Genomic DNA, 15,363 nt, shown 5'->3' with positions numbered 1-15,363 from the left:
AAGAGGTATTTCTAAATCCAGTATTTCCATTACGCAGTTAATTCCATCTGTTTTTTTCACATGTGCTGGTTACAGCTGAGAAGTCAGTCTTGGCAACATGATATTATATGAAGTGCCAAATATGGATGAGGTACCCAAAACTGCTGACTGGTTAGTGGCAGACTCCCCTCATATACTGCAAACATGCTGGATAAATCAATGTCACCAGGGTGCAATGATACCCGGGACATTTTCTCCACACCTCCGAGATCCCATCTGTGGGTTCTGTACCTGTGGAGCACTGAAGCAATGGAAGGCAGACTTCACCTAACTTCAGTCATCTAGAAGTAATGTTCAGGCTAAGCTTATGAAATAGCCTCCATCAATGACCAGAGAGGCAGAGAAAGGCAAAGGGTGATTCACTTCCCCCATTGACTAGAGAGGGAATTTCATCATTAACTGAGGCTGGATACCTAACTGTTAGACAGCTGAAGTTATGTGACATGAATACCTCCAAAGTCTAATATCTGTAGGAGCATCTGCAACAGCTCTGGAGCCTTTTGCTCTGTACTTAGAAAATTGCTGCATCTGCTGTGATTTTAAGTAAAGGCCTATTGTCAGTAAAATTGAGGCTTCAGTAATAAGTCTGCCACTTAAAATTGTGTTAATGAATTGAAAGACCTGGAGAGACCATGTAAAATTACATGACTTTCTATCTTTGCACTGAGTAACTAGCACTGGTCCAGTTACTAATTTCTGTGTAGTTTATCAGGGTACTCAGCCTCACTCATTTCATCTGGAGCTGAACTCAAGACTGACAAGTAACACTGTGCATATCGTTATCAATCACTGCCACTCTTTCAGCAGTTGCCTTAATTGTACTTCGTTACTTGTATCAACATCTTGTATTCCAGGACTTTAAATAAAATGGTCTTAGTTTTAAAGGTGCTAGTGGTGAGGCTAGTTTGGACTTCAGCATCCTTGGAGGCTGTTTAGTAGTGAAAACAGATTGCCAAATGCAGAAAGCTTACAATTATTTCTTCTATCTGATATTAACTTTTCTCTAAGTGTGATTTTAACATTTATTTTCCAGTCCAATGAATCACACATAATGGATTGCATTTTGATCAACACCTCTGATTTTAGATTTTAGAGTGAGGTTTGAATCTCCTAAAAGGGCCTTGTTTTGCAGCCATATGAACCTATAGCTTCTTTTTGATGGCACCAAGATCCTTAATTTTCCATTTTTTTTTTTGAAACCCAAGGTCACTGGTTTAAATAAGAAAACATAACAGATGTACTAAGAAATTGTTACTAACTGTGCCCTATATTTCATTAGGGTTACAAAGCATTTTAGGAGTCTTTGTACTGATCAAGTACTAAAATTCAAATCTTGGCCAGTACCTTTCAAAGATGACAAATCATTTGGGACATCTTCTTTCTTAAGTGTGCACATTGACACCTTGACTGAAACTGCTGGATTTGACAAATGTGCCAACTCTCAACCTCTAAAAATCAATTCCTTTTATTCAGTTGAATTAAAACTCCAGAAAGATTGACCGCTAAATGTACTGATCTTATATTTAGGAAGAAAAAGGCACGCTTCTTCCTTCCCATGCTATTTTTTCTATCAATCAGATTAACGAGCGATCTTGGCTTAGATAGAGATTTTCTGTACAAGTTTTCTTTTGACCTTGAATATTAAATTTGGCTCTGGCAAGCAGCACCAGTAACAATTTAAGTATACATACTTGGGATTTCAAGGTTTGTTTTTACATTTATCCCTTTTATCTGGTGCCAACAAGTCTTTTATTGCAGAATTATTTCTCAATTCCTTCCCCATGAATATGTAAAATTCTACCTATGGCAGGGAACAGTCTCCCTTTTGATAGGTATGTTTGCAGTATCTCCTGCCTATTTCCTCCTCACATCCCGATTGTAGTGACATAATTTTGCACTTATGATCAACAACAAATGTACTTCCAATTTTCCAAATGCCATGTTAAGTTGTCTGATTATCTCAAAACAGAATCAACAGGGGTCTCATCTTCACAAACTGTGTTATCAAGTTCAGCAAATAGAGTTGTGATATTAAGTCGATGAAGGCTGCTTATGATATAATCTCATGTCCAGGTTTTAAGATTTTCTTCAATGAGATGAAGAAGAAACCTATCACCTATGACTCCAAAAAGTATCTCAAATGGAAGTACCTGTATTTGGAAAGACATAGAGCCTATTATTTAGTCTTCTTATTTTGCTATCTAAGTCTGAGAGCTCCATCAGACACTGTTTCTTTTCAATGCATTTTTTCCTTTCCCTGGTGCTGCTAGTAGCTGATGGGAACTTGACCTTTCTGATACCAGGCCCAGTTTTTGTGGGAGTGCTTTTTTCTTCTTTGATTATAAGTTAGTTTCAGACAGCTCAGGACTTGATCAGCTTGCTGCCTGCCTCAAAGCCTGTTGATAGCCACTACTACTATAACACTGAAAGCTTCAGCATTCCCATTATATGCCATTCTCTTTCATACCTGAGGTGACAATGGGCCTTTTTGGTGCAGAACATCTTGGTGGGGAGGGCAGATGTGGCAATGTTCTTGTCCTCAGGTATGAAGGGACTCTGCTGTCTTTTGAGTGAACAGACATAGAAAGGGTTGGTGAGATTTTAAATATTTTGAGAGACTTTATGTTCTGGCAGGTAAAAGCAGGCCATGCTTTCTCCTCTTGAGCTTTCCTGCTTTTTCCTACTGCCCTGTAATCCATCCTGGAATAAAAGTGACAATGTAGGAACAGTCAGTCAGAAACAACTACTCTTGGATTAGTCTTCCATCAGAAAAATCAAGAATAATTTGTCTGATTTTTGGAGTAGGAGGTTCTGTGCCATCTGCAAATCAGGTCCTGTGTCCAGTTTCAGGTCCAGTTTCTGAAGTTGGTCTTCAGATACTGGGATTGCCAGAATCAGTGACTGTTCTTTAAAATATGGACATTAATCCCAAATGTTTCACACTGAGATCAGAGTATGCACAGTTGAGATTCAGTGGGTGAGACATGAATATTAAGAGATTAAGAGATGATTTAGTGGATTTGTCTGCTGTTGCTCAGAGCACATTACTTAAGTGGACCTAATGTTTCAGCTTAGTTGTGGAATTTGCATTGTGATGTGAATGAAGAGGTCACAGAAATGGTTTGCCAGACATTGCAATGAGTGCATCCTTTGGAAGCACGTGTGCAGGAACTGATTCATTGACTCACTGAATTAAATCATGTTTTAAGCATTAAACTGACAGCTGCTGAGCAATTAAAAGAGATGCCTATTCTCAAGTGCTGATAGAAAGAATATAGTCAACATCTGTAAAAAGTGTACCATTACAGCATACTTTGTGACAGGTTTCAGTCCCTTACACTTCATGAATTATTAGCAACTTTGACAGCGTAGGAAGGCTTTGATCAAACCAGTCCAGTGCTTCAACATTGCCCCAAAATGGCAGGCAGGAATTCCTGGGGAGAAATGAAATAACTTTCCTCACTGCGTTGGGCCATAGTGAGTGGGAGTGTAATTGCCGTTCCCACAAAATTTTAAGCAATTTTCTATTTGTAATAATGGAACTTTGTCTTTTTTTTTTTTTTTTTTTTTTTTTTTCCCTTAATCATAAAGGAGCCAATACTGCAAAAAAACAGTTAGTTGTTTATAGACATACCTTTTCTTCAGGCTTATTAGGAGCTAGGCTTTAGCTGCCAAAGTCATTGTAAATCTTCCCACTGAGCCTGATGTCCTGCACTAGCACATGAGCATGACCCCAGCATTGCCTGGGGATGATGAATGCCCCACCAGCAGGCACCCACCAGAGACACTCCTGCAGCTTTTTTGTTATCAGAAACTTTGATTGTGGGGGTGAACACTGCAAACTCAACACATCCTGGCAGCATCTTGACAAGATAATGGGTCTGTTTGCTTGTTAGGGCCAAACCAGCAAACTGATAACAACAGACAAGCAGAAGTCTGAGGTATTCAACAAATTTTTTGCCTCAGTCTTCACTGATAATCTCTCTTACCACACCTCTCGAGTGGATGGGCCATGAGATGGTGACTGGGAGAGCAAAGTCTCTCTTACTGTAAGAGAAGATCTGGTTCATGGCCACCTGAGGAACCTGAACATACATAAGTCTATGGGACCTGACGTGATGCATCCTGAGTCCTGAGGGAATTGGCTGATGTAGTTGCCAAGCCACTCTCCATGGTATTTGAAAAATCATGGAAGTCAGGTGAAGTCCCTGGTGACTGGAAAAAGGGAAATATTTCACCCATTTTTAAAAAGGGTAGAAGGGAGGACCCTGGGAACTACTCAACTCTGTGCCTGGGAAGATCATGGAACAGATCCTCCTAGAAGCTATGCTAAGGCACATGGAGGTCAGAGAGATGATTTGGGACAGCCAGCATGTCTTCACCAAGGGCAAGTCTTGTCTGACCAACCTAGTGGCCTTCTATGATGGAGTGACTACATCAGTGGACAAGGGAAGAGTTATGGATGTCATCTATCTGGACTAATGTAAGGCTTCTGACACCATCACCCACAACATCCTTCTCTCTAAATTGGAGAGAGATTAATAATGGGTGGACTGTTTGGTGGATGAAGAATTGGTTGAATGGTCTCATCCAGAGGATAGTGGTCAACAGCTCAATGTCCAGATGGAGATTGGTCACAAGTGATGTCCCTCAGGGTTCTGTGTTTGGATCAATACTGTTTGATATCATCATACATGGCATAGACAGTGGGATCAAGTGCAGCCTCAGCAAGTTGCAGATGACACAAAGCTGAGTGGTGCAGTTGGCATGCCTGAGGGACAGGATGCCATCCAGAGGGATCTGGACAATCTTGAAAAGTGGGCCCATGTGAACCTCATGAGGTTCAGCACAGCCAAGTGCAGGGTCCTGCACCTGGGTCAGAGCAACCCCCAGTATCAATACAGGCTGTGGGATGAAGGAATTGAGAGCAGCCCTGCAGAGAAGGACTTAGGGGTATGGGTGGATGAAAATCTGGATATGAGCCAGCAATGTGCCTGGGCTGCATCACAAAAAGTGTCACCATCAGATCAAGGGAGGTGATTCTCCCCCTCTACTCCACTCTGGTGAGACTCAACCTGGAGTACTACATCCAGTTCTGGAATCCTCAGCACAGGAAAGACATGGACCTGTTGGAGCAGGTCCAGAGAAGGGCCACAAAAATGGTCTAGGGGGATGGAACACCTCTCCTATGAGGACAGGATGAGACAGCTGGCGTTGTTCTGCCTGGAGAAGAGAAGGCACTTATTGCAGCCTTTCATTACTTAAAAGGGGCTTACAAAAAAGATGGGGACAAGCTTTTTAGCAAGGCCTGTTACAATAGGACAAGGCATAATGCTTTTAAAATAAGAGACGGTAGATTTAGACTAAATATAAAGAAGAAGTTTTACAGTGATGGTGGTGAAACACTGGAACAGTTTGCCCAGAGAGGTGGTAGATGCCCCATGTCTGGAAAGATTCAAGGTCAGGTTTTACAGGGCTCTGAGCAACATGACTGAGTTGAAGATGTCCCTGCTTATTGCAGGGGGGTTGGATATATGACCTTTAAAGGTCCTTTCCAACCCCAACTATTCTGTGATTTTATAAGTTTTTTTCTACTAATTTTCACAATGCCTTACAGTAATTGTGCCTCTTCCCTTCTCTCCCATCATTCTTTTGGTGAAATAGCAGGGTCTGTAGGTGTCTGTTTGAAGAAAACCCCTTCCCTGCTTCTGAAGACAAACGGATGGTACTTTTGGGATAACTTTCCAGTATTAAACCCTATTTTGAAGGAGCTTATGATTCACAGGACACATATAAATGCTACCCACTATTCACCACCTCTCAATGTTATACAATCTCTCAAATCTGATAAACACTTCTAGTGCTTTGTCATATTCTTTTTGTTCAGGTACATGAACAGTTTTCTGTAGGATAAAACGTAATTGATATAGTTTGACTTTCATTATACTGCAGATTTTAATCCCCATGGAGGATTCTAGTTTATCAGAGGCAAGAAGTCCTCCATTTGGGAAAAAAAAAAGGGCTCTGTTCAGTACGAACTGCTGTCTTGTGAGGCTAAGGGAAAAAAGGAACACTATTTTAATCAAAAACTAAAGCTGGGAATAAAGAAAAAGGTTTGTCATCAAGACTTTGAGGCAAATAATAGAAAAATCTCACTTCTAGGCCAGCAGACCCAGTCTGTTACAGGAGAAAATGATTTAATGGCAGAAAGGCAGCAAGCTGTCAGAAGGGGAGATTATTCTGTTGGCAGACCCCTTCTGCCCACTGAGGACTCTGTACCCACTTACACTGAAGATACTCCCTTTGGGAGTGCCATGGAGAATTTCTCCCCATGGATGGCAAGAGGCAAGTTAAAATGGAAGATATTTTGGTTGTCAAGCACGTAGATAACTGGGTTTCTGGAGCCAGCTGGATGTAACAGTGGGAGATCTTGTAGACCTCTACAGTGACTTATAGGGAGTAGCTGCACGGTGGTCTGCCTTTTCCCATGGCTGTCTTTGCTGAAATGCTCCCAGTGCCATGTGGCAGTACAGAAAGACTGAAAATCAGTCTTAGGTTGTGATTTAGGAAATGAGGAAAATAAATGATGCAGAGCTCACGCTCACTGGAAGCTTTTGAAAATGCGGGGTTTACATTTAGAAAAGTTATAAATGGAAAGTGGTGTTCAAAATGGAAAAAAGTTGTATGGGAGATTAATAAAGAAATGTGAGAAAATGAAGAGCCGTAGCCCCTGGAAAGGCATGTCCTCTGAGGTGGAGGTGTGAAAAACTCTACATTTTGAGATGAGTCGTAGTGTAGAGACTGATAACTCAGGAGAGAAACAGTGAAGATCAGTCTGAAGAAAAAAGTCCTATTGAAACAAAGTGCATGCCTGTGCACACACACACACAAAGGTAGCTGTATTGAAGGGGTATGTGCTTCCATTGAAATGCTTGAAATCTAAAAGCTGAAATTAAGGACCAGGTATGTTTGCCATTAAATTTGGAACTTGACATAGCAGACGCCTCAGAACTGGAAAGGAAAAAATGATAATGATTGGGATATTGTAACACCTGGGGAAAAAAAAAAAAAAAAGAGTGGCTACCCAACTCTAGCAGTGGTGCTATATGTTAAAGAAGACATGCAGTCAAAAGAGATAAATAGGTTAAGTGTGTGACTCAAAACACAAAGTCACCATGGATAAAAATTCCAGACCTAAAAAGCAAAAATGCAGTGTTAAGACTATAATTCAGACCCGGATGGATGGGAAGAATGACTATAACATACTAATAGAAATCAGAGAGATGGCAAATGCAGAAAAACTCAGTAAGAATGAGATACATGAGTTGCTTTATACAAATTAAATGCCTTCAGTGTGATTGCAATACAGTGCTGGGAATACATTTTTAGGCTGCACCATCGAGGAGCTAATCAGGGAAAAAAACACGTAGAGCAACAGCTCTCCGCTGAATCCAGAACTGCACACAGCCCTGGTTTTAAAATATTACTGTCAAAGCAACAATGTTTAATTAAAAAAAAAAAAAAACCACAAGAAACCAAAGCAAACAACAAACAACAATATAAATATGATTATATTTGTACAGAAACAGACAAAATGGTGAAGTGTTCAAGGTGACATAAGGATTGTCTGAAAATATTAGAGACTTGAGGAAATGGATGATCCGGCCAAGAAGAAGCACAAAGCTTAAGGCATAAAAATGAAGATATCCTTTCTTAAACACATGCGAAGCAAGAAGCCTACCAGAGAGTCTATAAACACTCAAACAGCTAAAGAAGTTCTGAAAGAGTATGGGTCTATAATGGAAGAACATGAATTATTTATTTGCATTGTTTTAGTGGAGGAGGTTGACGTTTCCTTGAGGGCATGGCTGTTGGAGAATCACTCTTAAACAAGACCACCACAGGATCACAGCATGGCTTAGGCTGGGAAAGACCTCAGGAGTTCTCTGCTCCAACCTTCTGCTTATAGCAGGGTCAGGCCTGAGGTCAGACCAGGCTTCTCAGGGCTTCATCTGCTTTAAAATTAGCAGAGAAAGTTTTACAACATGGTGCTTAAGTCAGTGGAAGTTGCTTAGTCTTTGTAAAATCATTGAAAGGGCATTCTGAATTTGCTAAATCGTTGTGATGAATGTCCTGTTGACTGAAGATGCCTGAGAGGCTGACAAATGTGGCTGTGATTTTCCACATGGATTTGTTGGTCTCCCAGAGACAGTGTGCCCAACGTGTCGGTGTACATGGGGTTTAGAGGTTGCTGTGATGAGCATCCTGCTGCAAGGGCTCCTCTCGGGTGGGTGCTGTGCTGGGCAGGGCCGGTCGTGCCCCAGGCACCACGGGGACATGGCGCAGAGGCCCCTGGTGCTGAGGCCTGGTTGGCCACATCCTGACGCCTCAGGACCCACAGGACAAGCGCTCGTGCATGGACCCAGGCTGTCCTCCAGCTGCAGGAAAAGTGGCAGCAAGCCACTGATTTAGGTATTTGGGACCTGCTGGGCTGGTTGGTGGTGTGGTGCTCAGAAATACCATTTGGGCCTCTTCCACAGGTTGAAACAAGGGTTTCAAATTCTGCTTTGGGTCAAGAAAAGATGAGGGCAGGTGACCAAAGTTATCTCCTTGGTGCTGAGGAGGCTGCAGTGGGAGGCAGAAGAGCTCAGGCTCCACTGAGTTCCTCACCGCGAGATGCAATGGATGCAAACTACTCATCTCTCAATGAAAATTTTAAGAACAATTAAAAAAAAAACCCAGGTACATGTTTTGTTATTAAAATAAACCCATGAAAAATTAAAGTAGGTTGTGATGAAAACTTCCAAAATGTGCATTCTTATTTTCTGCAACCTACATCATGAAGCTAAAAATGATACTTATATTTCAGTGTTGCTATGGTTACTGATACTATTCTTCTGAGTATTCAGAGGAAATGAATTGATTGTGTTAAGGAGGAGGCTGTATACAGGAGATAACCTCAGACCTTCATGATGGTTTCATTTATATTGGTCTAATTTAAAACTTCCACGGCCTAATCTACACTTAACTGAAGTAGCTGTAGTTTCATTTTTCTGTCCTTGTACAGACAAGTTTAAACTCTTTACAGACAAGGTTGAAAGTTTTAGCCTGAACTCCCAGAAGACAGAATTTGTTGTTCATTTACTGTGGCTCTCCAAAGCACTTTGTGAGATAAATACCTCGTTGAATGTCTTGGTAGACTTTCCCGTTTAATTTGATGAATTTCATATATTTAACAATGTAGAAGGTATTTTTTATAGTAAGGATGATCTTACAACCAGAAATATTTGTTCTTTAAAACATTTTCCATCCCATTTCTCCCAACCCCACACTGACTCTATGTGCTATTTACTGAATCACAGCACCATGGGGTAGCTCAGGCTGGAAGGGACCTTGGGAAGCCTCTGATCTATCCTCCTGGTTACAGCATGGTCAGCTCAGATGTCAGACCAGGCTGCTCAGGGCTTCATCCAGTTGTGGCTTAAAGATCTTTGAGAATGAAGTGTTGATTCCTGCCCCAAAACACCTGTGACTTCCATGTACAGGAGAGACAAAAAGGCAGAAGAGGAGACAAGTCACAGGAGAGGATTAGGGCCATACAGAGAGCTGGTGGCAGAGCTAGGAGCAAAGGCCTGATTTCTGATACTCAAGTCAACAGAACTTAACAAACTGTTCCATAGACACTGAGTTTATATAGTTTCCAATTTCTTCAGAAGCCACACAGCTATGCAGCCCTTCCCTGTAGGCAGGCCTCTCTCTGGGGTGGTGTCTATCATTGGGGCATGCAGTCATGCAAGAGTTAAGAAGACCATCTCATAGCTTTGGTGTCAAGACCACTCAGGCACATTTAGCTTGTGCCCATGCTAAGAGAGGCTGAAGTCATTAAAGCAGACATGGTTCTGCATTAATCTTCCTACCTGGTTGTGCTGGATGGAGCGGCTTACGGCTGTTAGCATGTGATGGTGGAGTGATGCCCCAGGGGAGGAAAGATAAGAGGTGCTGCTGCTTGACGATAATGCCTTGCAGCAATGAACTGCAAGTGGTTTGAGATGAGTATGTGGATGATTTAAAATAAGGAGACATGCAGAATTGGCCTTGTTCTTAGTATGTACTGTAATTGTGCTGTGCTGATGACACTCAGCTTAAGCTAACGTGTTAGCTGCATTTGGAGCCTACTCATGGCAGCTTAGAGGTAACACACATCTTGTCCTACAGTCTCACTTACTAATGAGACCATTTGTTTCTTGGCAGGAGAAAGTGAAAGCGTATGCAGTGATTTTAGACTAACACAATATTGTAGGGGCAGCTCAACTTTGTCTAAACCTAGTTTAACTTAAATCACATGGGTAGTTGTTTGAATTCACACTCACAATGCTTGTGTTGTTTTCATTAACTCTGTTTGGAAAACACTTCAGCTAAATCAAGGCGTCCCCTGGTGTGATATAATGAGGTCTCGCCTCAGATGAGTTATACCAATATAAAGAAGCTATACAGGAATGGTCAATGCAGCATAAAACTGTCTGTAAACAAGCCTTAAGGCACAGAAGATTAAGATAACCTGCTCAGGGATTTGCACTGGTTTAATTAATTTGTTTTGTTAATTGAATTCCATTACATTACAGAAAGTTTTGATTTTAGACAAAGCTTCAGGCCCTGATCTTCCATTTGGACATGTCAGTAGCACTGGCTGAACTGCTTCATATGCAACAGCGCAGTGTTGGTCATCCCCAGACTTATCTGTGAGTATGACCCAATTTGTCAAATGGTTTGCCTGAAAGCCCTGAAAAGTTCTGGGGGCTGATGATGAGATGGTCTCCTATTTACGGTCTCTGAGCTTCATAGCTATGTTCACTTTGAACCATCTGATGGCATGTGAACTGATAGCTCCTTGGCTGAGCAAAAAGATTTTCTTCTTCCTCTGCCTTGAGAGCCGTGTGTCCTGTGCTCACCGCAGTAATGCCATTTGTTCTAGGGTTGGTTCACACAGCAGCTTGGAGTATCCTGGCTGTGGCTGCTCCAAGATCAAGGGAAATTAGAGAGAAAGAGTGGGAAAACAAGCGAACACATTGACTGAAGTCAGGAAACACAGCTTTGTTTCCAGCTCCTTCTGGAGACTGTGTAAGTTAGGCGGTCGTGCCTTGTCTGAACAAAAGCTGAAGGCTACACTGACTCCTCCTTACACATGGGATGACTCTGTAATCTGGACTGGAAAAGCCATAAAGGGCCTTTTCTCTAGAAACTCATGTGAAGATCTGGTATGGAGAGAAAACTTCATGTTCTAACTCATTAAGTGACTGTGTTTCCACTGCTGTTTACTTGTGCCATGTTAAAAACCAAACATACAAACAAACAATACCTTGGTGTTTTAGACAACAGGCTAAGTCTCTGTAACTGGGATGGATGTGTAGTACAGAGCACAGCAGTTATTTCTGTGAGTTGCATACTTTTAAAAAGGCAGGAAAGGACCTTTATACCATGTAAAAGCATACAAATACAAATGCATAACTTGATTAAGCTTTGTGTGAATGGTACATATTTTCTTGTGTACAAGTATAAGCAAAAAGAAATGACCCAACGAAATTACCTGTGCCTCATGGAAGTAGCAATTTGGGTGATTAACCCTTCCATTTTCCCTCTCAGGTGTGCTCTCTGGCTAAGTGACACCTTCCCAGGGCAGCACATCTCCTGGGATGCTTCGCAGCGGTGGCATGTCTGCTTGCCATGGAGAAAGAGATGTGATACGTCCCGGGAAACACAGCCCCTCCAAACAGCCTGGCTCAAGGAGAAGGGAGCAGAGGGCCTTCATCTGGGGAAAGATTGTGTTACATCTTGATGTGCCTCTTAGGTGCAAAGTGGTAAATACCTGGCATGAAGTGATTGATAACCATGTATCATGTGCTTGCGGGTCTGAGGTGCTGGCAGGATGATGTGAAACCCTTTCCCTGCCCTGGAGCCAGACCCTGTGTGAGGAGAGAGAGCCCTTCATTTCACCAGATGAGAGAGAGCTGGGATAGGATGCGTATGTCATAAGGTGTGTAGCAGATGGACAGGTTGGGTATCTCCTCACACCGCTGGTGCTGGCTTCCCTTGGGTCAAGGGCTGGACTGCACGTAGGGCTGAGCTCTGCACCCACCAAGGGGTTTGTGCTCTGCTGGTTTTGGGATGGATGTGCTCATGTCCGTGGCGTGTCGGCGCAGACGGGCAAGGAAAGGCATCAGCATGTCCCTGAAAATTTTGATCATCTGGTTATTTTTTGGCGTGCATTTGGCACTCGGTAAGAATACACACACCTGGGCGCACCCGTAGGCTGTTGCCCGGGACCAGCATCGCTGCTGGGGACACCCCGGGTTCCCTGGCCTGGCTGGCGTGGGAGCAGGGGCATTCCTGCAGCTGGGCAGGTCTCACGGGTGGGTGCTCGGGTGGGGATCTCTGAGCAAAGGTGGGTCTTCCTGCGGCCCCGGGCGTTGTTCCCGCTGCTCAGCGGTGTATCGCCTGTGCACATGTAGGGCCTGTCTCAGAAAAAGCAGCTTTGGCGTCTAACAGCCGTTTGTGTTTTTGGTTTTTTTTTTTTTTTTTTTTTTTTTTTTTTAAGCTTTTAGGACGGCACCTTCTAGCGGTCTGTGTAAGTATTACAGGATGCTGGAGGAACTCCCGTCCCAGCGCGTCCTTTCCTACAGACGGTGGGGGAGGACAGGCAGCGCTGCAGCATCACCCCCCCACCCACCGCCGGGCCCGGGAGGATGCTGTGGTCCAGCCCCCGGAGGTGCCGCGGTTCAGCCCCGGGGGCTTCATGGCCTCAAACCCAGATAATGGCCTCAGGGCAAGCACTGCTCCCCAGCCTGCTACAGCGCTCACTGCTCCCTGCATTCCATATCCTCAAAGGATGGGGATTTTAATCCTTCATTCAGACCGGCATGGAACAATATTAATAATTCTCCCCAGTTATGCTTATTTTTGGCCATGGTGGCTTTTTAGTGCTACTCCCTACTCACTCCGGCCTGAGACAGTATTTTACTCATGTTTTTAAGCTGTCCTTAGTCCCCAGAAAGCATGGAGAAGAGAGGAAGAGGGAAAAGGAGAGGAATACGAAGAGGAGAAGCTGAACTTGTTCGGATATGCCAATGTAGATGCTGCAGATGGAGGGGAGAGAAAGTGCTAAAGTCCAGAGACTGGTGCAGTGCTCCTGTGCCTGCAGAAGTGTTAGGCAAGATGTGGAATAATAATTTTAGGGCCAGAGGACAGAAGAGACAAGTATTACTCACTAAAAAAGCAAATTCTGAAAGTCCCAAGCCACCTAATGTTATCTTAAAGTTGTCTCTGCTTTGAGTAGACACTGGACTACATGACCTGGAGAGGTCCATTGCAGTCTAACTTATTCTGTGATTCTAATTTTGCTCTATGTCTCCATTTTAAAACAACAGAATTCTCCTTGTTCATGTATGATCTGTTGGGTATTATATCACTGGCACTGGTCTCATAAAACTGACCAGTTACTTGTCTAAAGCACTGACACGTCTGTCTGCAGCACAGGCACATTTCAAATGTTACTGGAGTCATCTCCCTTCCTTGGAATTACAGGACATTTGCTGACAGCTTTGGAAAGGAAAAAAAAGACCACACTGCAGGGCCCAGCTGTCAAATTAACCCTTTTCACACTGATGGCATTCTTGAAACTATATTGTAAAAAGTAGAGAAACATATTTTCTGATCACAAAAGTGACCTCAGGCACAGCAGAAATGAAATATTTTAGATTTGAGGAAGAAGTACACAATAGATATTTCTTGGCTCTGCAGAGTTTGTAGCAACAGTGTTATTTCATACAAGCAAGAAGATCTACAGATTTCCAGAAAGACAGCAAGTACACGATCCAGGAACACTTAAAGCATGTAATAGTTGAATTTCTTCAGAAAAACTGTGAGGTCAGCTAGCCACCTTCTGTTAGTACAAAGCAGCGTGTAGAGGAAAGCCTTAGTTAACTTTTGAGATGAGTTGGACTTGAGAGCACGAAGCAAGGGTGACATTGCTTGTCTCCCTTCCCTGCTAGAGAAGTGATCCTGCCAGTGATTTTGTCCCCTGTCAGGGGTTCAGGGTTATACGTGGCTTTTTGAGGGTGCAGTGACTGAACAGCTATGAGTGCAAGCAGATGAGAGCGAATAGCAACAGAGCTGGGCCATGTTGCACAGGTCAGGATGCCCTGCTCAGTCCCACTCTCCTCCCTGTGCCCACAGTGGGTATGGGGTTTGCTGCTTCCCCTCCATTTCACAGCATGATTTGGAGTAGCTGCATATGCCTAAGCTTACAGAGACATCAGGAAAAGGTACCATTGTTCTTATTCTGCAAAACAGATAGACGAAGTGGGGAGAGGGATAAGAAACCTCGAGAGGAAGACCATGTCTGTAGCTGTCTGCAGCATTACACAGCCGTGGCACTCTGTGCTCACTAAAAGCACACTTGCCCTTTGGTAGTTTTCATATTATTAATGCTTAGAAAGAAAAGGATGAGCTTTGCAGAGGTTCATGTGGTGTGGGGCACAGCAGATGCCCAGGTGTGAGACCACACTGTGTATCAAGGCAGGACCACACTGAACCCCTCAGCCCCACCTGCTCTGCCCCATCTCCAGGAGCTGGCTTTGCCTTGGGGTGACATGTCCCCCCCGAGAAGGGGGTCAGGGAAGGGGCTGGCGTGAGATGGCAGCCGGTACCTGGTTGCCAGTGCCAGCGGCGGTGCCGGACCCACTGCTGCACAGGCCACGCTCCCGCATCCTCTGTGTGCTGCTGAACTGAAAGCCTGAGAAGAAACAAAATTACTGAATTAAAAAGAAGAAATCCCCTCAGAAGCAATATGAAGAAAAGGATTTGCACTCCCATGTGCCTTATGATATAACCATGAAGGAGAGCAATTTTGCATATTTATACGTATATTCTCCATGCACCTGCTGAATATCTATTACTGTAATGTCTCTTGCGCCTTTCTGTCTGTTAAAAACAGCTCAATACCAGCAATTTGAGCATTCATTGCTTTAAACTGAAGCCAATAGTTACTGAAAGAAAGTGCTTATTCCACACAAGTTGCCCACATCTTCTGCAGAAAAGGTGATTAAGGGACAACTGTAACTCAGGGGCTCTAGAATATGATAATGATGCCCTGCCTTTGGGAATAAGCCATAATTAATTACCTGCCTTAGAGTGATTTGACTGTTGCTGGTGGGTCTCAGAGAAGCCAGCTCCTATGTGCAGATCTCCTTGTCTTAGTAAGAGGGGAAGCATCTGCATAGTTGAACACAGCATTTCACAGCTGGGGGTCTTGGAGCTCTGATGGTCTGT

Source organism: Tyto alba, unplaced genomic scaffold (genome assembly GCF_018691265.1).
Source record: "Tyto alba isolate M040663 unplaced genomic scaffold, T.alba_DEE_v4.0 Super-Scaffold_2, whole genome shotgun sequence".
Classification (NCBI taxonomy): Eukaryota; Metazoa; Chordata; class Aves; order Strigiformes; family Tytonidae; genus Tyto; species Tyto alba.
This window is presented reverse-complemented; position numbering follows the sequence as displayed.